Source organism: Pseudopipra pipra, chromosome 6, assembly GCF_036250125.1.
Source record: "Pseudopipra pipra isolate bDixPip1 chromosome 6, bDixPip1.hap1, whole genome shotgun sequence".
Taxonomy (NCBI): domain Eukaryota; kingdom Metazoa; phylum Chordata; class Aves; order Passeriformes; family Pipridae; genus Pseudopipra; species Pseudopipra pipra.
Window position 1 is genome coordinate 52,519,203 of NC_087554.1, and position 24,082 is coordinate 52,543,284.

General features: G+C 42.2%; 1 long non-coding RNA gene across 1 annotated transcript; it reads right to left on the minus strand.

The window, feature by feature from the left end:
* Window positions 1–736: 736 nt before the first annotated feature.
* LOC135416230 (uncharacterized) lies at window positions 737–22,668 on the minus strand. Its single transcript, XR_010431494.1, has 3 exons — window positions 22,512–22,668; window positions 1,909–2,062; window positions 737–1,404 (listed from the first exon to the last, which is right to left on the minus strand). It is a non-coding gene; the product is annotated as an uncharacterized LOC135416230 (long non-coding RNA).
* Between the last annotated feature and the right edge of the window lie 1,414 nt (window positions 22,669–24,082).

Below are 24,082 nucleotides of genomic sequence, written 5' to 3' on the forward strand. Positions count from 1 at the left end.
CCACTTTCCCAGCTGTGATTTCACCACCTCCCCATGCACCTCGCTTTTGGCTGCTGCGCATGAGCTGCAAGTCAGTGACACAAGGATAGATCAGTTCTTTCTCTTACCTCCACTGTGCTTTGAAATGTGATTTAGGATGATCAGGCCACCTCACTGCTGGGTGGAGCAGAGGTTTGATAGCACCCTAGTCAAAGGCCACCAAGAAGCAGAGTATTTACAGAGCAGCAAATGAAGTCTTCTCTGAGCCAACTGTTCCACCTGGACCCCACTACAAATTATTGTTTTCAATTACCACCTGTGTACTCCTTCCCATGCAACTTATTGATGTAAAATTACAACAACACTGGTATAAATAAGTTATGCTGTGGTTGTAAAATGGAAGAAATTTTGTTGTAGCAATTATGTTCAGCAAGATGACAAAATAAATTTCCAGTGCTGTGCTTGCAGTAACCTGGGGAATTTAAACCTCATAATTTCCATTCATTTCAGATAATTTGGAGTAATTTCTATATGTAATAACTTTGTAATGAAAAACACAGCGGTACTGAAGTGATTTCAACTCTTTTTTTTTTCCTATGGTATACATGGCGCAAAATAAATAATAAAAATAATATTTCCTTTTTGTATGTGTTCGGTAATTCTTTCAGCAAAATCATAAACTAATACCAGGACTAAATCTCTGTCCATGAAATGAAAAATAAATTGAGTTAAAGAAAGTGAAAAAGTATGAAAGGCCTTGGATGTTTTATTGTGACTTTATTAAATTGTATCATCTCTATGCTCTATGGTATCCCCAGGGGTTACTGTTCTGGGGAAGGGCAGAAAGCTAGATAGATACATGTCCCTAGATCAAAAGCAGAGATGGTTGGAGGAAATTCATATGAAAGTGTTTAATGCAACCCCTTAATTTTTAAAATGGAAACTGGAACTAATAATTTAAAAAATAAAATAAAATATGAGAGAGGTGTTGGTTAGTACAAGACAAAACACACAAGTCACTTTGGGGCACTGATTTTCATTAGTGTATTTGATGGTAAGTTACTTAGAGACTGTAAACATGTGTAATCACAGAATACGTTCCAGTACAAGGGAATAGCATTTAATTAAAGATAAGAAAGAGTACTGTACATCACTGAAAAGCTGTATCTGTGTCCTACTTACCATCACAACACAAGGCTATTAATACACAATAAACAAGAAGTCATGTGCTCTGCTATGTGGAAAACAGCGATTTCCTTGGGAAAAATAATAATATGATACCAATAATATTACTTTTGCATTTATGTCTCACATGCATCTCCAGGTGGTTTATAAAGATGTGTAATGATTGAAATCTTCTCCTAGTAATAAGAGAAAGGAGGCATAAAAGGTGTTCCTATAACCCTTAAAGGTCACGCAGGCAAGCTGTGGGACAGAAGCAAAAATGCAAGATTACCGAGGCTGAAAACCAGTTTTCTTAACTGCTAAAAACCCACCTCCCAATAGCACCTCTACCTCTCCTTTTAAAAAACAGCAATATTAAAATGTCATGTGATTACTCAGTATTAGGCTCCTGAGCTGTACAAGAAGAGGATCAGTTTGAGTATGTTCCCCCAATGTCATACATGGTTTGCATCTGTCCCTGCACACCCTTGAATTTGCCTGTGTTTCACTCCCTTGCTTCTTACCCATAGCCTGTGCTGTAACCCTGGCTGCCCAAAGATGACATAGAATGCAAAAGGACTGAAGGTTTATGACAGCCCACTGGAAATGTTTTCTGAAGATCATACAACAGCAGTGCGAGGTAACCAAAACCACTGTCTGCTCAGAGAGGAGGAAGGAAAAAGGCAGTCTAGAAAATACTCTGATTTTGGAGGGACACATCAAGCCACAGAAAAGCAATGCACAAATTCTCAATTTGGGGGTTACCTGATACTGAAATCAGTGGTTGTTGGTACTTAAAGAATTCTTGAGACTCTGTTGCCAATTCGATCAAGTCAGGATTTGCCATACAACAGTTTAGGTCACCAAGAGATATGGGTTCAGAGGCCATACTCCAGCAGATACTTTGGACAATTCAGATCTAGAAACACAAGAGGAAATATAGGGGAAGTAAAAGTCAGCCACAATACAACAGCACACAGCAGTTGGCACCAAGGTTTTAAAAATACAGATCTCATCCCCAATCTTCACACTAAAGAAATGGAAATGGAAACAAAGTTCTAAAAGCTAGAAGCAGGTAGAGGTCAACAGCAACATGTAATGGCAGGGAGCTGAAAAACTCTGATCCCTTCATCAAAAGCAGCCTCAAAAGCAAGGACCAAAATAGAACCTACTTGTGGTCACAAAGTTGAGGGGCTGCATTTGAATAGTGGCTCCCCTGTCTCTGTGTCTTTGTGTAATGATGTTGCAGCTACTGAGAAGACGAAGCTCTCTGCTGCTGCTCGGAGCCTCCACACCAAAGCCCAGGAATGTTTTTTGAAATCTATTTTTTAAACATATATATGTATATCTATAGATATACATATGCTCATTCTATCTTTTGTGAATTTTCTTATTCCCCTTCAGAGTTACAGATAATTGCACTGCCTTCCACTGCATTGTTCAAGAATTCAATAGATACTCTCCCAAATAGTATTTTTTAAGAGAGCAAGTTAGTGCCTATAAGCAAAGCAAACAATCATCTACCAAAGTACCTACCTCCATTCTTCTGATTCAGGTTAAGACAAATCTTTCCAAATGGCAATGGCCTTGTGTATCAAGCGCCATTTGAAACATGACCTTTCCCGGACTTTCCCTGATGGAGAAGGTGTCACATATTGAACCTTAGCTGGGACAGTGCATAAGTGGATTTTATTTTACTGAATCTATGTAGATGAGATCAGCCTCTAAACTGAGATTTTTAAAAGAGTCACTCTTTTTTTCTGTATTCAAATTTTAGTTGAGATACTGAGCTCAAACTAGCTATCCAGAAGCAGAAGTATACTGGTAGGGAGAAGGAAAGAGAGAAGATGAAAGCAGGTGTCATTTTAAGCATAATAGTAAGTCCTCTTGCTTTTCAAATTATTCATGTGTTTGCAGAATCAGGGCCTTAGACTAAAGTACACCCAAGGCCATGTTTCCCTGTGTGCACAGCGATGAGCACACTACCAGTGTTTGCCATGCAAAGGAGCACATCGAATAAGAATAAAACTGTGCCAACAAAATCCCCCTCACCCCATGCGCAAATTAAATTCATGATGAGCAGGCCTGAGGGAGGGAAGCAGCAGTGGAGGCCTGGCATGCCATGTTAAACTGAATCTCCCTTCTGCCTACTCCTCCACCTCTCTCTTTTCCTCCTCCTCGCCATGTGGCATCCTACTCTCCTGCTGCTTGCCTGCTACGCCTCTGCATCCCCTCCATGAAGCACTGTATGGTAGCAGTAGCAGCAGCAGGAGCACGCTGCCAGTCCCTGCCTAATGATCCCCCACCGTGCCCTCCAGGAAGACCTGCTCACCCCCTCAACTTCCTGTCCCACTAAACATCACACAGCCAATTGGGGGGGGAATCAAGCACTACCACCACAGCCAGGACACTTAGGCACCTTCTGGGCCCACTGCAGCTGAGGACACAGGTGTTAGGCAGCTGATGGATGTTCTATCCACTCAAAGCCCCCACTAAGGTGGTTGTTGCTGCCACACCTGCAATTGTTCAGGCAGTCTGGAAAGGAATCTCAAAAAACAGCCTCTATGAGGCATGTGGACCCTGTCCTTTGCAGCAGCTCACTGGGCTATTGAACTGTTCTGTGCTTTTTTTGGGGGTAAAACCTCACTGAGTGACTTTTCAGGGCGGATTTCACTGTGGTTAACCCTGTGCTGGTCACTCATGGCCACAGTTGATGCTTTATCATTCTATATTGCAGCCATGTGGCTTGGGCAGTTCCTGGTGGTGGTGGGTGAACTTTGCTGAACTTATCCACATTTCCCTTTGACAACAGGGAAAGTCAGAGGAGGAGCCATAGGACTAGCAGGAGGGGAGGTGAGGTGCTCTGGACTGTAGGTACGGGCCAGCAACACCCGTGATAATACTTTCACCTCTGACAAACCAAGCCTTATCTCTGAACCGAAGTACAGCGTATCTCTTGCTGCAGGATGGACATTGTTCTGAGATGACCAACCCATGCAAATCAATTTACAGTTTCAGCATGATACATTCTGATGATATTATAAGGATATAAAATATGAACGCAGTAAAACAACTGGAGGTACAACAACTGTGTACATCAACTTTCCACAGATAAAGCCTGCAGGTACTCTCACACCTGTATACACACATTTCTGGTGTTTGCAGAAGGGCTTTCAAACCCACTGAGGAGGGCTGGGCATGTCTGTGTGCTCTGCACGGGCAGCTTCTGCCTGCTGGCAGCCATGGTGGGCAAGCACTGCTTTTCCCATCACAAGGTTGGACAGTCCTGCTGGAGATGCAGGGCCTGCCAACTCAGCCACACACCCTTCCAAACCCAAACTGCTGGGATGTGTGACCTTACAAACTCAGCGTAGCAGTGGGTTGGGGATCTCTTAATTGTGTGATGCAAACCTGCCCTAGAAGCTGTAGTCACAGCCTTGCTACTGTTTCATTGCTGCCACCTTCAGATTTTATTAAGATTTGGGATTTTTTTGATGTGAAAAAAAGTTCACAGTTAAAAAAAGAGCTTTTCCTAACTGCAGAGGGAAAAAAAAATAAAAAGAAAATTTAAATGTGCCAAAAGCCCAAACTGTGCCAACCAAAAGGCTCAGCATTGCAGAGAGAAAAAAATAAAGGACACTTTACTAAACACAATAAAAGGAACTAAACCAGCAAATGCTTCTTCAGTCACATGCACAGGGCTCAGTCTTACCTCATGAGTCAAGAGTGCCTGTGGTTACCATCTTGCTCTTTTCTATCAGCTTGGGCTTCATCTGCTTTTGAGAGCATGAACCTGAAACTGTTCCCAGCTGGCCACATCTACCAAGGCATAAATTTGCAGAGCTGGGGGTCTCTGGCTAACAAAACTCATCATCTGGGACACAGCAGTTCAGAGCACAGTAAAAGCCTGTTGGGTTGTGTGAGAGGTAAAACTTCAGCCATGCTCCTCTCATCTATGAGAAGTCAGTGGGTGAGGTTTGGTGCAGGAAAGCAGATGGGAGGCCCAGGGCTGGCCCAACACTGACCTTGCTTTGGCTTCCCTGGCCACTTGCATTGCATGGTGCTGTGCAAAAGTGTCTGCTGCTCCCTGATACAGTGCACGTGCTTGCACTCTGCTGGTACCACTTGGATTTAACTGTACATTACCACAGGCATATTCCTGTGTGCTTGAGGTCTTAATTTTTCTGATGAATATGTTGAAATGTTTGGATTCCCCAAAGAGGCTCATTTCGTGGCCATTTGGGACATTTGGTATTCAAATTGCATGTCTTTGGGACATGTGCAATTCAAACCTTTCAACTCTGCCCATTGCTCTTTAGTGCTTGGATTAGTTGGTTTGAAGGCTAGAGGCCACTTGCATAATGCAAGCACCAGAACCTCACCCAGGCTTTCCAGCAACTAAACCATTTGTACTGTAGAAAGCCACCCCATCTTGACTTAAGGACAAATCCAAAATAACCCACCCTAAGTGAATTGCTTCAATGAGATGTTGCTTCCCATATTAAAAAGTTAGGGCACCTTATTGACAACTTGCATTTGTCCAGTTTCAGCTTCCAACACACTGATCTATGCTAGGACAGAGAAATGAATCCTTTTCCCAATACTGGTCATTCCCAATTTCTGGTCATGAAATTTCTGAACTTTCTCTTCAATAAATCATTTGTGGTGTCTTCAATAAAAGGTGCAGAATTTAGAATCCAAATCACCTCCTTACCTCTCTTCTAAACCTTTTCCAGATCACATGAAATTACACAAGGCTTCCTTTACAGTGCTAAAAAGAAACAAAACTGGTATTCTCACCTCATTTACAGAGCCAAAGAAATCAGTCATCAGGAACCAAAATAGATTTATTGTGCATAAGAAACCTAGAAAGCTTGTTGTATTTATTTAAATGGACCAATGAAGGAAGGACATACAAAATCCATTTTAGAACCAGAGCTGTGCTATAACCAGTCTTCATCAAAGGCAGGTTTACTGAGGGGGATAAAAAGGCTCAACCCTCGTCCTCCCTAATTAGCTCTAATCAGTGAGAGATATTCCTGCCACGGGCTAAAGGAATTGCCACATCTCTACAGAGCCCTCATATCCTTATCACTGCTGCCTCCCATGCTGTTGGTTTCACTGTATTTAGCCTCATTCTCCCTCTCCTTTGGTTATCATCTTCACTTCAAACCAGAGGACGCCCAGTATTTTTCTGTTCACATTGAAACAGGTATCAACCAGGAACTTCTGCGCTTTGAAGGTCCTTCTGAGGTATTAATTACATTTTTAAGAGACATATAGATACTTTTCAAAGTATTGAAGTATTGCTGGCCAGAGCATGAGGCTGGGACTAATGAGAGGCAGAACTACCACTATCAACATCAACATTTACTTTAACAAACTTATTCTTTTTTCTCTCCCTTAGATTCTAGCCTAAATATTATGTGGAGCAGAATGCAGTAATGTCCTCAGTATACGAGAAACTGATTTGTGCTGTGCAGGCACTTTCTGCATAGGATTGTCTTCTTGGATCTTGCTTGTACTTTGCCTGCACAAAAAATTTGCAGTTCCCCATTGCATAATATTGTGAAGCATAACTTTTTAAAGAAAATTAAGGCAACTGTATTTTTATCTACAGTTGCTGCACAGATGTCTTGTCTCAAGCTGTACCTCAAAAGTTGTATTTACAAAAGAAATACGTGTTTAAATATGTGTTTTATGCTTTACCTAGTATGTAGTGGAATAAAAAAGCAGATATTCAATGAGGCCATCTTTTAAAGCTAGGTCATCCATGCTGTCTAATATCTACTGGAAAGAATGTCCAGCTTAAAATTTCTGCTTATTTCTCTCTTGCTGTTTCCCAACAATTCTCACAAAGTGTTTAACACAGGTCAGCTGAGTTATTTTCATAGTTAGAGACAAACTTCACATTGGTAAGGTTTTGTTACTCATTTTCATCAAAAGAAGGGCAGAGCTGACTTCTCTGAAAGTTCAGCTGTCAGGAAGTGATGATTATTGTGTAAGTTATCTTTCATTTACTGTTATTTTATTGATAATTCTAACATGTCAGTTACTTTGAAATATATAGATACCTGCATAGGAAGTGACAGATATTTATACATCCTGATGCCAAACAAAGAGGCAGTTGGTCCCACTGTGATTGCGCTTGAGCTCATGTAGATGGAATTACTTCAGCTGTAGGATGGCACCACTGGTTTTAGATTTCAACCCCGTTGTCTGCAAGGAGATGTGTGAAAGCATATGGCCATATGCCAAGTTCTTGGCACAGCAGGCAAACCACAAATTTAGCTATCTCTTAAAAATACAAGCTGAAGAAATAATTTTTGATGATTATATAAATTAGCAGTGTAAGGTCTATTGTAAAATATATAATGCACTTTCTGAAACAGGAACTTAGAAGCTTTGGACCTGATCCATCTCTGTCTGATACCTTGCACAGGCATTCAAGCATGTCCGAAACTGAGGACCCAAAGCTACCAGGTCAGGGTAAAATATTTTATCTCCCCTTTACCCTTTACACACAACGCACAGGAACAAGCAGTCAGGAGGTCTCTGATCACAATGCAGACAATGTCTGGGCCAGATTCTCTGGGCAATGTTATCTTTTCTGACATGGTACAGGGAGCAGAGCTATGCCCTTTAGTCTTGTTTGAATCCTGGATGTGGCCCACAGAGACTGTCTGTCTCCTCATAAAAGCGGAGGGTATGGAGGGTTTGTACTGTGACCGGAGGAAAGCTGTGCACTGCCCCATGCTCTGCCCTGGGTGGTGATCTTGAATGTCAACTGTTATAAACTCTGAGCAATAACATCTCTTGTTTCACAGATTTATTATCAACAGCCTGCATTGCCCATTGACCTCAAGGTGGTTTTATTGTACATCACCATGATGTGGTCACATATCTCCAGGTTAGAATGAATTGCTTCTTATCACTGCTTTCAACGACATCACAGCTTCATGATCCAGCTGCCTCTGACCTGGCTGTTGATGTAAGGACAGACGTGGGGCCTGAAGGCTGGTGGCCACAGTCTGACAGGTATGTGGACTCCTAAAGTCCCTCCTGCTGCTGAAGCCATGCTGTGGGTATCTGGAAGGCATTCCTCTTTTTAATTCCTCAGAGAGCTGCAGGATTGAAGCAAATGTTTTGTTTCTTTACCTCTCTTGCATCTTTACCCTTGCCAGGCATTTTTCTTTCAGCCTCTCTTGTCGTTTCACTACAGAGCTCCCACACTGGCCCTCGCTGCCGGCATTATTGGTAGGCTGCTCCCTCCTGCTCACTGCCTTCCTTTGCTGTGTTGGTTTGACCTTTCCCTGGGATGGCTAGCTATGCCCTTGATATCTGGAGGTGTTTCTCTAGGGCTAGATCTCCTCTTTTTATACATTTTTGTAAGAGGGACTCGTCCTACAGATGATCTTGGTTCCATTTAGGGAGTGTTTAACATCTCCAGAGCTATAGATTTTCCAGCTCTGCAAGGCAGGTGTCTATCTCAGCTCCTGCTTTTTGAAGTGGGGTAAAAGATACAATATTTCTCCAGAGCCTCATTCTGTCTGCAGGGTCATGATTCTAATCAAACACCTTTATCAGCTATTCCAGTGTTTCAGGCATTATTCCTGGCAATAGCATCTCACTTGCTTCTTGTCCTTTAATTCCCAGTGAGACAGTAAAAATCTTTACCTTCATTTTCTCATCTTTATCTCTCGTGGTCAGCTCTGCTTACAAACTTGGTTCTGGCTTTCCTGCTATTATACAGGGGTTTGGGGGGTGTGGGGAGGGTGTCTACCTTCACATTACTAGTTTGCTCTCTTTCTCTCTGTGCTCTGTAAACTTGCTTTTCCTTGCTTGCTCTGGGTTCACTACCTGGGTTCATGTGCCACATGCTGTATGGTCCCATGAGAGGGCTATAGTACTTCTAGGTGTGGCTCTCTATTAAGACAGTTTCTTTGTTTATGCCGATACGCTGCAGACACTGGCTTCCTGGTGCTGATAAACGCTTCTGTCCTGCAATTCTTGTTTCCCTGTCATGTTCCCAGGAGTAGGTCAGAAGTGTCCAGCCAGGCATCATCCAGCATAGTACCCTGAGCTGCTGCCAGGTGGGATGGGACATGCAGGGACAGCAACTCCTTTGTGCTTTCGCCCTCATCTTGAGCACAGTAAGGGATCAAGACCTTTACCAGCCAGCAGCATAAAACTGGACAGACATCATGGGACTGCCTAGATGCAATTGGCAGGACTTGTGCACTTTCACACACACATTGGCAGGCTTTGAACTCTGTCATACCTGGAGAGAAGCAGACACGGTGCAATTCATCTTAGCCTAAAATGCATCCAAAGAATTAGTCCACAAAAAAATGCTGGTTTTCCTCCTTTCTTCATCAAAAGAGTAGAGTATCTCCAGTGTGGAGATAGCATGAGGTGAGAGTGTTTAGGAAAGAGGGAAGCTCAGAGAAATGACCATGGGAAGAATATTGATTTTGCTTTGTTTTGCTGGGGGAAGGATAATAATTAATTGTTCTTTTATACTTAGAAAAGGGGAAAACTCTGCTGTTTGCTGCAAATATTCAGAGTCCAAATCTTCTCTACTGCAGCCTTTGATGTAGCTGCTACTTACCTTTACTCAGTACAGCTCTCTTAGTATAAGAGCAGCAAGAGAATAGAAAATCAGGACATGTATTTTTTTAAAAAAATGAAGAAATAGATGAATGCAAAGCCTTGCTCTCCTGGTGTTAATGGAAAGCTTCTTTGTATTTAGTACCGTGTAGAAAATTTGTCCAAGAGCAATTCACCAAATGTAAATATTGCCCCCTACTAGTACTGCCGAGATCAATGAGAAGCTGGATTATCTGCCTCATAAGTGCTACCATTTACGTTAGATCAATGCTGGGACTGGTTACACGTATGCACCTGATTTTCCAGTAGTTTTTTGAGTTTTGTTTGTTTGTTTGTTTGTTTGTTTGTTTGTTTTTTATTTCAATTCAGTGAATGCAATCCCGATGAAAGCTCTCAGGTTGAGGTCTCTGAAACTGAAGTCATCTGGTTATCAGCAGACCAGACTTGGGTATGGCACCATCCAATTCCTGAGGTGCTTCCAGGAGACGCCCCCTAAGTAGCTACAATCTGATACTGTCTGGGCAGTTGGTCAGTCTGAGAAAGATACTTACATGAGTGAAAACTGCAGAATGTGTCTGTACCCCAAAGTTTCCTCACTCAGCTTAATAAACTGCAGAGCTCATTCCTCACTGTTCATCTAAGCTTAGGTTCTCATTGCTACGTCGGATTTTTTGGTGAACTCTATAAAGAAGTGGAAATTCGTTTTCATTGCATACCCACACATTTTTATTCATTTTCCACAAACATTTATAGAGGAAATGTTTTTGTTTCCTCCTTCCAAGAGCGTTCCCAGAAACTCTTACAGTATCTACCAAGAAAGTTGCACCCTGATCCAGCATAGCAATTAAGCATGTGCTTAAAATTATAAACTATCCCACTGACTGAAGCACACTGCCAGAACCAGGACATCTTTCTCCTGTCCTGAGTTTTCATTCTATGATTATAAATTATCAAAGTAAGCAAAGACAAGGCAGTGACATAGTGTAGGCTTACACCACAAGTACACAAGCATTATCCTGCACAACCAGGCCCAGAAACAGCTAGCTGGGGCTTGGAAAGCACATTTGTTCTTTACATTACTTCCAGATCCAAACTTTGATGTCCATTTAGCACTGTCCCCCCTGGCCTCCAGCTGGACCCAGTGAGCTTTGCCCAAGCACCCCTGGATTGGCACAGCCCCCACGCACATGCCCACAAGCTCCCTGCAACCCCAGAACTTTCCTTGGGGAGTTTCCTACATATAGACCAGAGGGAGATCAGCACCTATTCTTTGGGAAAATTGCTGTGAGATGGGATCCCTGCAGCTTCAGCACGGACACAGCAACATTTTTGAGCAGCTCAGGATAGAGATGGTGGTGCCAAAGCTTTACAGGAAATCTGCACTACGTGGAGCAAAACTGGTTCAGGACACCCTGAGGAGCCTTAAAGCAATATGACATTTTGTCAAATTTAATCCAATTCCACATATTTTGCCAGCTCTTCCAAACTTTGTTGTCCTATGATTCTGGCAACTCTTCCTTGTCTACCCTTACAAAACAGGATCAGCTTTCAAAGAGAAATGTGCCCAAGCAAAATCTGCATCTTCCTTGCCAGCAATTATGGGAACATTTTCCATCTCTTTGCCTTTCTGCAAGAGCCTTCTCCCTCCCATTTAGAATAGACTTTATAGGACATTCAGTCCTTCACCCTGACCTCCTCCAGAAGGACTTACTAGCTAAGGAATTTCCTGAGTTTTCTCTTTGTGAAGCTGAATCTCCTTCTAGAAAATGAGTACAGTTTATAAAATGAGCTTTTACTTATTGCTGAGACAAAATATCCATCTTCCATAACATGGATGAAGAGGTGGTTGCTCTGACCAGGGTAAAAGAATCAAATAACCCTCATACAGTCCAATAATAACTGAAGGAGAAGTGGGCTATATACATGCAGTCTCACCAGTGTGTTCATATCTTGCCATCTGCTAAACAGAACCTGAACTGGCAAGTCATCTTGCCTAAAAGTGCTAAAAATTAAAGGGAATTTTCCTTTGGATCGGTATATACTGTCCAAGTATTTGTCCTGAGAATCTGAGAACTAAGGCCACCGTTTTCACAATATAGCAGCAACACTGAAGATCCAATGAACCAATGCTCTTGTAATAGTTTGTATTTATAGTGCTTTTCCTTGCAGAGGTTTTTTTCTTCAACTCCCATTGGTGAAGGGATTAGGTAGGGTGAGGGGAGTGATAACTATTCAAGAAAGTAAGAATATACATCTGTGAGTCATCACTTATCTTAAAAGACCAGTCCTGAGAGCAGAGTGCTATAGAAATATCTATTTTAGTCCAATTAAAAAAAAAAAAAAAGGTTTGGAGAAGTGAACATTTCTGCACAGATTGTCACTACTTTGTGAATACTCACTGAAAAAGCCACGAATCTGGTACAGCTCTACTGCAGACAACTTTGGAGGAAAGCTTATTCTCCGGCCGTGAATTATGCACAGATAATTATACTGTTCTTTTTTGGCAGCCCACTCTGTGGTTCCCATCTTGGCACATCATCTTCTGTTCCAAGTTGCACACCCATTAGCTCAAGCCTGAGAGCCCTTCCCCGGGTCACACGCACAACACCCTCTGAAAGAGTGGAACCATGATGACAATTTGTCAGATATGATAACTAACAAATTAGTGCCTCGCATCGCCGTCAACGTTTGGGGTTTCTGATACAGTGCATGTAGAGCTATTCATTAGGCATGTTTGACAGAGGGTGGGAGGGGAGAGGTTGTTTTGTCTTCCTTCACTTTTAATTCTGACAATTGCAAATACGCTGCAGGCTTCTCAGCTCATACGCTCATTGCACTATCCTGGCTAAATCCTACTGAGGAGAAGAAATGAGCTCTCTTGGGTGACCACTCCAGTGTGTAGGAGTGAAGCATCCTTTTCATATTCTGTCAGCGCTACAGCAAAAGCAAAAATCTTTCAAAACATCCTTCATGTATATATTCAGATTCCTTGTACTTTAGGAACATAAGATCGTTGGAGACGTCCTAGTTCTAACAAGTATTGTGGAAATACATTGTCAAAGCCTTTTAAAATGTTCCCTTAGTTACCTCATCTTAAGAGGCAGCTGAGTTTTCAGCAGCTGTGAGATACTGTAGTCAGCCACAACTGCTACAATTTGTTGCAGCTCAGCCTTCTGGAATAATTCCTGTCAATGAATCATTATGGATTAGGCCACACTTAAAAGGTTAATTTATATACAACTGCTGGAGCTTGTATTGACCCTTCTTACACTGGTCTAAGGCGCTGAATGTTTTATTGCCTCTCTGTATAAACAAAAGTTCCAGATAACTGCATATCCTTGACAAGATGTTCTTAACTCTTTCAGCGATGGATGGCATCTCTGAGACAGCTCTGCCCGGGACGACACCAGGAGCAGCGTGTTTGGTGACATATCAACGCCTTCTGCTTGGGGTTACCAATGTGTTTGCAAAGGCAGTCACATCACATCATGGCACTGCCAAACTGGATTTTGTAGTTTTATAACCCTGATAAAAATATAAGAAAGGAAAGCTGTGCAGGGAGAGCTGAAATCTTTCATTAGAGGAAATGGTGGGATTTGAGGGATACATTTGTTGTTTGTTGCTCTCACTTTTGCCTGGAGGAAGGAGCTGTGTGCCTGAGAGGTTGTCCATTTCTTTCCAAGTCTATCACTTTTTTACTGAAAACATGACTCATCCTTACAAACCCCATGTCACCTGATGCGTGTTTAGCCACCACACAGGTAGGTTTTAGAAACTTAAGTGTTATTGGTGAGTAACGTTTACCATATGTCCTGGACATTTCTCCACTCCTTAGCCACAAGGCAGTGGGTAGTGTTCAGGTACCCAAGGTATGCTTTAATCCTCCAACATACCTGGTGCTAGCATGGCTTGGAAAAACAGTAAAAAGACACTGCCATAAAAGTTTCACAGAAGTTTAAATGCCTGCAGTTGCTCTGCACAGTAGAGATAGTGTTTGCAATCCATCATGGCCCAACCATATGTTATGGGAGCACAGGCTGACCTCAACCATCTTCTGTGTGCGTCAGCTGCTGCAGTGCTGCAACCTGATCCTCCCCTCAGAAATGCCTGTCGGTCCTGCAGCTGGGACCTCCACCATCCTGAAACCACTGCAGCAGAAAAATCAGGTGAGAGACTCCCTGGGCTGCATTCACCATGGGCATTTCAGGTTTCCAGATGCTACTGGAACCTGCAACCACATCCCAGATGAAGTACCACTTGTTGTAAGGTCTGTCCCACAGCTTTTTGTGCTACACTGTTTGGGATTCCTCAGCGCACCTTAGCATCCTGTGCTTTACACGATACCTGATTTCACTATGTTATTGCACCCATCCACCACGCCTGCTTTCAGCCATCCCTTTCTTGCTCAGGCAACTGCTACCTGCATGTGAAAGCATTTTCCTTGCTGATGCTCCTCTTCCCAAGGTTTGAGAGGCAAAGACATGGAGTGCATACCTTTGTCAATTTTTTCCTAGATGCAGAGGCCTAGTTCTTCTGAAGCCATTTCAGTCCGTGGTTGTCAGAAATATTTCCATCATCTCTTCCTTCTGACATGGGCTAGGATCACAACTATGTCTACAATTTTTTTAGAGCTTAAAACTTTTTTTGGCAGGAAAAGGCCATCACCTCCTCCTCCCAGAGCAATACCAGAAATCGCGGTGTTGGTGTACAGTGAATATTTTTGCTGCTATGGGTTCTGTGACAGCTAGGTGCTGAGGTCCCCAAACTCCTGTAAGACAGCCATTTCAGGGCTAGTCCAAGGAGCTTGTAAGCCAGTCTATCCATCTCTGCATATCTGGGCAGCGCTGCCACAATCAGCCTGGTTTCCTGGGGTGGTAGGAAATGTTCATGGCCATCTGCAGATGTACAGCTTGGAGCTAAAACTGAAATAGTCTTAACATACAGCACCTTGGGGCTACTCAGGTTAAACTGGGTTATCTTATCAGTACTCATAAACCCTACCCTTACATATCTAACAGTAGTCCTCCCTTCTGCCAAGACAGTAGAGCATTGTTCTCCTCCAGGTACGAAGGATAGAAGCAAGACCTCTGTCTCCCCTTCCCGTGTACCCAGAAAGCCCAAAGACACAAGGACCTGCTGTAAAATACTAACACCACCTATCACACAGAGCCCGCCCTCTTCTCCCCAAAAGCATCCTGAAGATATACAAAAAGGTTTTTATCTCTCCAAAAGAAACATTTTCCCAAGCTCCATGCTAAGAACTTTCCCTCCTTCATCTCTGAGATTACTAGAGGGCTAAGGAGCTTTTTCTGCCAATGTCACACATCAGTGCCATGTAGCAGAAGGCCCTAAGCACCAAAAAAGCATAAAACCTCCCTGGACAGGTTATCAGTACCTCTTTGATGCTGTTTGCCCCTGTATCACTTCCCTATTTAGAGATTCTGTGTCTCCTCCATGCTCAAGGGAGGCTGCAGTCCAGTGCTGTCCTTGTGTATCCATGCATGCAAACAGAGAAATTCAGAAACCTAAGGGACCTTCCCATGTCCTCAGATGCAAGGAGGTGGCACACACTTTATACTGAAATGTTCATTTGATATTAACTGTTCACTTAGATCAGATTAAACCTGCCAGCTTGGCTTAGGAGTAAATGGAATACCAATCTGGGCAACAACAAAAACAGCTCAGTGTGCCCAGGGTGTCCTGTTGTGGTACCTTGCTATTGTCCCTAGCAAGGCTGATGGGTTGGTGGTTGGGACAAGCCCTGAGGTGTTTTGTCATGGGAGTGTGACTGGGCAAACACAAAAGTTCCTCTTGATCCTGCTGCTGTTTCTGTATCTGCCTCTCTGGGTAGTGGGGGCACGAGTTGCCTCTTGGGGTCAGTTTTGCTATGGGAGGGTTCACCCACTGCTTGTTGCCACATCCATGCCCATCTCTTGGTTGCCGGAAGTGATTTATGATGTGATGGGTTATTTTTTCTGAAAACAGAGGTATTTCTGCTAGGAAGAGGAAATAGGCCTTACTCCTGCCCCACAAAAGCAGATAAGGATCCATCTCTATTTGAAATTAGGGGCTGCTTTAGAAGCCTAAAGCAGGTCATCGTTCTCTCATAAAAACTATGTAGAAAGAAGAAAAAGTCTCCTCCCATATCCCCTGGATAGAGTTGCAACACAGAAGGGAAGGTTTGCTTTCCTCTTTCCCATCCTGCCTGAGCTCAAGGCCAGGTTTCCCCTGAGAAGAGGCACAATCCGCTGTATTCCGTTTCCACCAGCAAGACTTCTCTTGCGGAAGCCCTTCCACTTGTTGTAGATAATAAAATATTTATTTGCCCAGAGATTTGGACCTCTCTTCCTTATTTCACATTAGTGCACTAATCGCTGGCAGCAGAGTAAGTCTCTCTCCCCCTCATCATGTGCGGGTGCTCTCCTCCTTCACTTCAATGGATATTTATTTTTCATATAAAGTAGACTAACTGGAAAACCAGAGTATCTGATTACCTGGGGGCAGTGCACTGTGCAGAGATGATGTGCAGCGAGCAGGCAAAGATTTTGAAGGGTGGTCTCTGCTTCCCATTTTAAATGGTGTGGTTGCCATGGGGTAAGATGAGATACCTCTATGTCTCAGCAGCCGCCTTAACCCAAATACAGTGGGCATCTAAATAGTTTCAAATGTAATTCTTCTTGTCTGAAAGTACTTCCTCTAATGTAAACTCCTTTAATGGGACTGAAGTCACAGTTGTCTAATATCCAATATTTTTCCTTAAAAATGGCATGGAGCTTAGGGATGATGAAAACCCAATCCACAACCACCTTCTTATCTCTGTCCGCTTTGATGATACCTCTTTTCAAAACAGAAAAATTTCTAGCACATTTTTCATTCTGAAATGGACCTCTTTCCAGAGAATTGCAGGGGTTTTGTCTGAAAATTTCTGTCATTGAATTCTTGAGTCCAAGATTGGGAGAAAAAAAAAAGAGAAAAAAAAAGTACTCAAAGATCATTCTGAAATTGCTTGGCATTTATGACCTTGAAAATAAACAGGACTCTCACTGTATTATGAATGCTGTGTTCTCCTTCATACCAAAAAAATCTTAGAAATTCTCAAAGGTATATACATGAGTGAACAATTACAAATGCAAGCAAGATCACCATTTGCCTCCCAAAAAATCTTTCAAACTTTGACAGAGAGCAAGTCCTACCCCTTATCACCCTTCCCTAAGAAATCATCTGTTGCAACTACTTTGAAAGTTGGCTGTACCTACAATGCTACTGAGAGCATTTTCCCAACATTGCAAGGAAAATTGTCATGACAACATATTATTAATAACTAAATCTGCTGCTGTTCTTCCTCTGTGGCACCAAAATGCCAGAAACTACTTAAAGCAGGAAAGATAATAATCTGTTTAATAAACATGTTTGATTGTGGAAGACAGTGCTTCTAAACCTTTTCTGGTTGAAGAATCACCTAATTTGTATTTAAAAAAAAAAAAAAAAAAGACAAGAAGAACTTTGGAAAACAAGTTCATTTATTTTTGTCAAGCTCTTTTGTTTCAACATTTGTGAGTGGGAGAAAGCATATATTGAATAATTTATGTTTATTTTTGCAATATGCCTCTGACCAGGACCAGAGTGTTGGCTCCTGCGCTGAATAGTGAAGATTGTGTGGCTTGGGCAGGAGGATGGTTTGGCGATGAGAATTTGTGATGCTTTTTGCTTCAGTTACTGGGTCCAACATAACCCTGGTTTGTAACTACCCACCTCTGATGGCTGCTCTCAATAAACCACTTGCTACCTCAGACATGACCAGTTCTGGGATTGGCTTAGATAAAGCTCCCTAAGCCGGAAGGGCTGTAAGGTGCTTCTTTTCAGTGTAGACCAGCAAAGCTATGACTCTTGTTAATGACTGATCACCTATGCAAATCTCACCTAATCTTGGTCTCTGCACCAGGAAGTGTGCTGATGTCCACCTGCAGCTCCAACCTCTGACGTACTTAGGGCATGAGGGCACTACCTCTGTGTAAGCATCCCTGTTGCTAACTAGTGGCTGCAGAAGTCAGCTGGGGCTTACACAGAGAGGGGCACTTCTCCCCACTCCAGGCACCCTTTCAGAGTAGGACTGAAGCAGGCTGGCAGGGTGTGAGACAGCAGTTTGCACAGTTATCGTTCAACCTGCACCTACATTGTGAGTGAATATATGCCCTCGGGTCTACAGAGAGCAATATACAGCCTTTCTTTCAAAAAATATGTTCTATTGGAAAGCGTTTAGTGTAGTACAAAGCCAGTAACTGGGTGTGTCTGTTGAAACTCTGAGTCATTTCTCAAGTCCACTCTAAAGCCAGTTTGAGTCCTAACGGGCAAAGGAGCAGTTAAGCAATTACTGCACACTGCAGTCCACACTGCTGATAAAAGAGAAGGGGTCAGGCTGTCAAATCTTAGGGAAATGTCCATTCCCATTTTGATGTTAATCAACAGGGCTAAGGTTTTAATTCACACCCTTGTCGATTTTGTTGCAATAGGATGTAAAATAAAATTGGATACAGATTCATTTCAGTCAATCCAAGTTATAATTATTGGTCAAAAGTCACAACGCCAGACACATTTATTGTTAGTTATCTCAGTAATCTTTAACCTTCCATGGCAAAAGATCTCCAAAGAGAAACAGAAAATAAACAAGGGTTGGGCATTAAAACATAATGACTCAACTGAACCTGCACTAGCCTAAGACATTATTTTCCCTTCTTTTGTTTTAAATGTCCTTTCAAGCTTGTAAAGCAAGCTTGACATCTGTATCAGGACACAAGAGGTGTTTAACTTAACAGTGATCTTGTCCATGGAGCATCTGTGGAAGTGTTAGGTTCTCTGAAATTCATGAGTCTTGGCCAATGAAAACCAAAAGCATCCCCTATCACTGTGTGATAACTTCACACATTGCTTAAAAGTCTGGTTTGAACTGAAGATGTTAAGTAATCTGTGCATAAATTCCAGCCTCTTTGTTAGGTACTGAAAGGGTAGATGCTTCAGATATCATGCAAAAAGCTCTGAAAAAGTGCATATCACTGTACCGAATTCATATGCCACTTGATATTATGTGCACCAGAGCACATAAGGTATGTCCAGAGAGAGATCACTCACCTATTCTTTAAATATGCAAGCGGAATCATGAACTGTCATTGGCACAAACTGAACTATACAGCACTCTGCCAGAAAAGGCAGATGAGCTTGAGTTTAAGGCTCTAAGGAGACCCAGGTTGAAACCTTAGCACTAACTTTCTGTTTGACCACATCTCAATTAATTACTCAGAAAATCTCTTCAAAGTGATGTGAGACCTTTGAGTGAGGGATCATGTAAGAGCAAGGTGATACAAAGTGTATCTAAACACAACACTGGGAAAAAAAAGAGCTGTGTGAAAACATGATGTCATTTCACAGGGATTGATTTCAGTTTGGTCTGCAAAGGAATTACACAACCATGTTTTGGTTTGACTTTTGGGGTTCAAAAAATCCAGTTTTGGCCCTAACACTCTGGCAATCAGTAGGATTACTGAAACACTTGCAAAGATGTTCAAACTGTTTAATGAACCAAATCTGTGGTACACAAATTTGCAAGACCGAAGAGAATGTATGTCGGGGTTTTTTTGTTTTTTGATAGGTGTTTTGAGTTATTTGTTTGGATTTTTTTTGGTGGGGGGAGGAGGTATTTGTTTTTGTTTGCTGTTTTGTTTCTTTTTCTTGGAATGAATCACCTACTTTCCCCTGGTTTTAAATTGACACCATGAGAGAGTACTTTTGGCAGGTTTTTTAATCCAAACCTGTGAGTCCTTCTAGCTCTTAAACACTGTGGAAATAGTTTTAGAAATTCAGGCAGATTAGAAAGAGAGAAAAAGAGAGTGCAAGGGAAAGAAAAAGAGAAATTTCTCAAAGGGTTAGCAAATCTCAGGAAACGTGGCCTTTTGACAAACATGGTCTGAGTTCCAAGTTTGCACTGAAACCTGAAGCCAGGCAAGTTGCTTGTGATTTGGGGCTCTGCTATGAACATTTTGCACAGCTCTAGCTAAAAGGATCTGTCCTGCTGTGCTGCACTCTGTGCCCTGTGTGCAGTGCATTTGTCACTGTGCAGAACAGAGGAGGGGAGTACAGATCAAAGGCGTCAGAGAAAGATGGTCTCAGCAGCATTTGAGGATCAAGGTGCCCCTTAAAGTTTTTGTGGTTTTCTATTTGTTGTTAAACATTTTTATTTGGGGGCAGATGGGGGGGGGGAATGCGAAGAGGAATCTGCTGCCCTCTAGTTCTGTGTGTTGCTGATCATTTCTGCCTGTAGCACACTGAACCTTGTTATCAATTACTGCCCTAGCACCCATATAGAAATACATTTGTGATCATCACATACAGAAAATCAATCTGACTCCTTTCTGGATAAACCCTTGTCTCCTGGAGCAGACCAGCTCTAGAAGCCCATTTCTAAAACAGTGTTTGTGATGCTGCAAATGCAGTTGCCCTGCTTATATGCAGAGATCTTCAGGCAATCAGAAACATCACCTGCAAATCTTCCTGACAGTACGATTTTGCCCGTAGCTATGAGGTTCAATCATACACAACACGTCTTCCTTCTATTCTCATTGCTCTTAGAACAGTCCCGGGCACATTTTCTATTTGCATTATGCCTAATACATAGACTCAGCATTAGGCATTGTTTGTAAGTCTATCATTATCTTTGTTCATATTGACATCAAAAGCTTCCTTCATGTGTGTGTCTATGAGCTCGGTGAAGCCTCTCTATCAATCAATCAAACAACCAGGCAATCAATCAAAGTACAAGTATCTGAAGCTAAATACAACAAGAGAGCATGTCAAGCAGATACCTGGCTTCTAATTAGGACTAGGTATTATTCTAATTTCTCTGACTTGTTCTGTACTTCGTAGGACCTGGGGATGTACTTTGTCATTAACGTGTCAATAAAGCAATACAAATGAGGCTGGAGGGAAATATCAGCTGCCCACACCACAGTGTCAGCCCCGTCTCTGATGCATTCTTTTGCTGGGGGGTGGGAGGGGGAAATGGACTTTCAGACATAGTTGATCAAAGAAATATCATATACAATAGATTTTCTTTTCTTTACTCCAGTGGCTGGGTGGCCCATTGCAATTGATTGAATTTTGTGAATTAATTGAATAACAACAAGGAGGTTGTGTTACAAAAGCTAGGATGCCAGATTCTGCATCCCTTACGCCAGTGTCATTTGGGAATAATTCCACTGACAGCAATGGAGTTACACTAGATTTCTTCTGAGGCTACTTGCGTCTGGCCCGCCTTGGGTTTTTGCTGGCTGTAATTTAGTTTAATTATTTATGCTAACCCTTTGTGCCATACTTTAAATGTGCTATGATATATTTTCTGAAGGTAGAGAAAATTTAGTAATATAGGTCATTGCTGCAACATCAATGCTATTAAATCTTTGTAGAGAAGAGATCCCACTGCTTATGGTGTTAAAATGATGAGGTATGAAGATTAGCATACAGTAAGAAAAAACATTCAACTGTAAAAGCAGGGGCAAAACCAATTCCTCTTCACATCTCATGTTATTTGTAAATAGCAAAAACATCTTATTTCTATTTTTCCTAATGTGATATTTGCAAATTAGAAAAAAAAATAAGGAAGAAAATTTAGGGATCCTGAAAATATATGTCTATAACTAAGAATATCCATCTAAAAACTCTTTCCATGACAATGTACTTTCCCTCACCCTTGCAAATTTCTCCGCTGCACTGATGACAATGAAAAAAAAAAGCAAAATAATATGAGAAATAATAACTTTAATGACTGTAGAACCTGGATAAGCAGAAATAGTGTGCTTAGTAAATTATCAATCTTTATACTTAGGTGGTTGCATAACTCAGATAACTTTAAGGAAGAGCTGTTCTGTTCATGAGATTTAGGGATTGTTTAATGCATGAATGAGCTGCTGCCATCTTCTGACTTTTCTGAGTTCTGCAAATTAAAAAAAAATTCTACTGTAATCAAGTGCCCTGGGGAAAATACTTGTAATGTTAGAACTTGGAGACACCTAGGATTTCTTTAATAATTTTTAAATATGATGAAGTACTTCAGGTAATACATACAGAAAGACTAAAATTATGGTATGGATATATTGGTGCGCTGCCATGAAGAGAAACAGATGAGAACACTTTGCCTGCAAAAATGCAATTTCTCACAAAGTTAGACCCTAATTTGCTTCTCTAGAGCCATATGGACGACTCTACTAAACCACAGGGCAAGGCCCATGTATAAATGGGGTGAAAATGTGACTTAATGAGCTGGAGGTGATACTGAGATTAGGATGCCTTTGACAATGCGAGATACAAACAAAGGCTCATATCTTATTTTTTCAAAATGAAATGTCTGACTGAGAAAAGTCTTGAATTTAAGCAATTCAGTTTCAATTTTTTAACATAACTCTTCGGCTTTAAAGAGGCCAAAATGGAATCTCAGTTGTGAGCATCCACAGCTTTGAATGCATTTGAAATGAGAGGCCAAATTCTGCACTTTGAATCCTTTTGAATATCAGTGCCCTTTTTGCTGTTACTGTTCTGAGGTTTTCTTGGTGCAGTGTTTGCTCGTGGAGGCTGGATATATATTTCTATTCATTTATTTATCAGCTGCTCATCTACCATCTACTATCAGGGAAATTCAGGACCCTTTTAAATTTAACAGTTATTGTGAGAAATAAAGACATTATGGGCTACTTAATGTGAACTGTGACTACTACCTGGCATGTTAAATGCTTCTGGATTGCCTTCTCCTTCCTTGTGGACCCAACTCAGATAGGATTGTCTGAAGAAAGGCTCTGTGCTGAGTCTGGAGACTGGCTATTCACATGTTTCAGGAAAAGACAGGAGGATATATCTGTGGAAAAAAAACAGGCTTTGAGAAAGAAACTTTAGGTCCAAGATTAGGTCATTTTTGTCTCCTACGTCTCACTTATGCTCAGCACCAGACATTCTGAAAGCTTACAGTTGATTTTGGAGAGGTCTCTGCACTGAGCCCATAGGTCTGGGTATCTGGACACTGATTTTGGTACCTGACAGAGTGGCGGCCCACCAGACAGCCTCTGCCATTATGCCACCAGAACCCAATAGTAGAGGCACCCAGCCAGGGTGAGAACATTCTGTGAGCAGTCATCTTGCTTTAGGAAACAGCCATTTAAAGGAAGTCCCCTTGGAGCTCTACATTCATCCAAAAGGGAAATGCCATGGATAATTTAATAAACCCAGAAACTCACTGATGCTGTGACCATAGTCCTAAGAAGCAAATTATATGCCAAGAATCACAGATACAAACATTATCTGATCAGAGAGCTTTCTTTTCATTCTCTCTTTTGGGTGTACCTCTCTCCTCTTTAATTTCTTTGGCTCTGAGGGAGGAGAACAAGTTGACAAAGTATGTTCTGATCTGCAAACCAATAAGAGTCAAAGGACATAACATATCTCTCTCTCATGTGCTCTTTTCAGCACCAGAAGCCGCCCAAATCATATAGAGATGACATGGCTTTCAGTGGTACTATCATACCTGTCCTGGTGCAATATTCTCAAGTGAGTTGGGTGGAAATGGAAGATTCCCTTTGCCATGTGAATGGGTAGGTAGACCAGGATCCAGAGCAGGTACTGGACTGCAGGTACTTAAGGATACTTCTGTAAGAGGAGGGAGAAATCCCGGTCCAGACAGTTTCTCTGATAGTGGAGCTTTTCATGGTTGCAACCAGAAGCAGCTCCTTGTTCCAGGGACATAGGAAAGGCCCAAACCCTCCTCAGATGGATCTCCACTCCCCGCAGCATCTGACCCTGTCAGGCCAGACCTGATCCAGCATCTCAGTTACCCACCCTGCCCTTTGCCTTTCACTTCAGCTAAAAAAGAGCAAAGCACTCTTCATCATGCCCTCGTGAGGGTGGCTGGGAGCCCCTGGAGGCACGGTGACCCGCGCTCACCCTGGCAGCTTGCACCATCATGCCTACACAGTATTTACAGCTCCCCTGTGCCAGCCCCACTGCCAGCTGTGAGAGTGCCAACATGCTTCCTTTCTATTGCCTGTGGAGAGCCACGAGACAAGAAGGCTTCTGCCTGTGTGTTGAACTAGTGTTGGCTTATGAAGTATATTTGACATCCAAAGGCCAGCTGTGCTCCATTCCATTCCTGAGATCTCGAGCCGGTGAATGAAATGAATGAACTGTAAGCGCTGCTTTATTAGCTTCTTTTATGTAGTCACCTCGGGCTGCACAGGTGTGCTAGGAGCTGTTGGGATGTTAGATGTGTGCGCTCGGTACGCGGTTAAACGATGTGGAG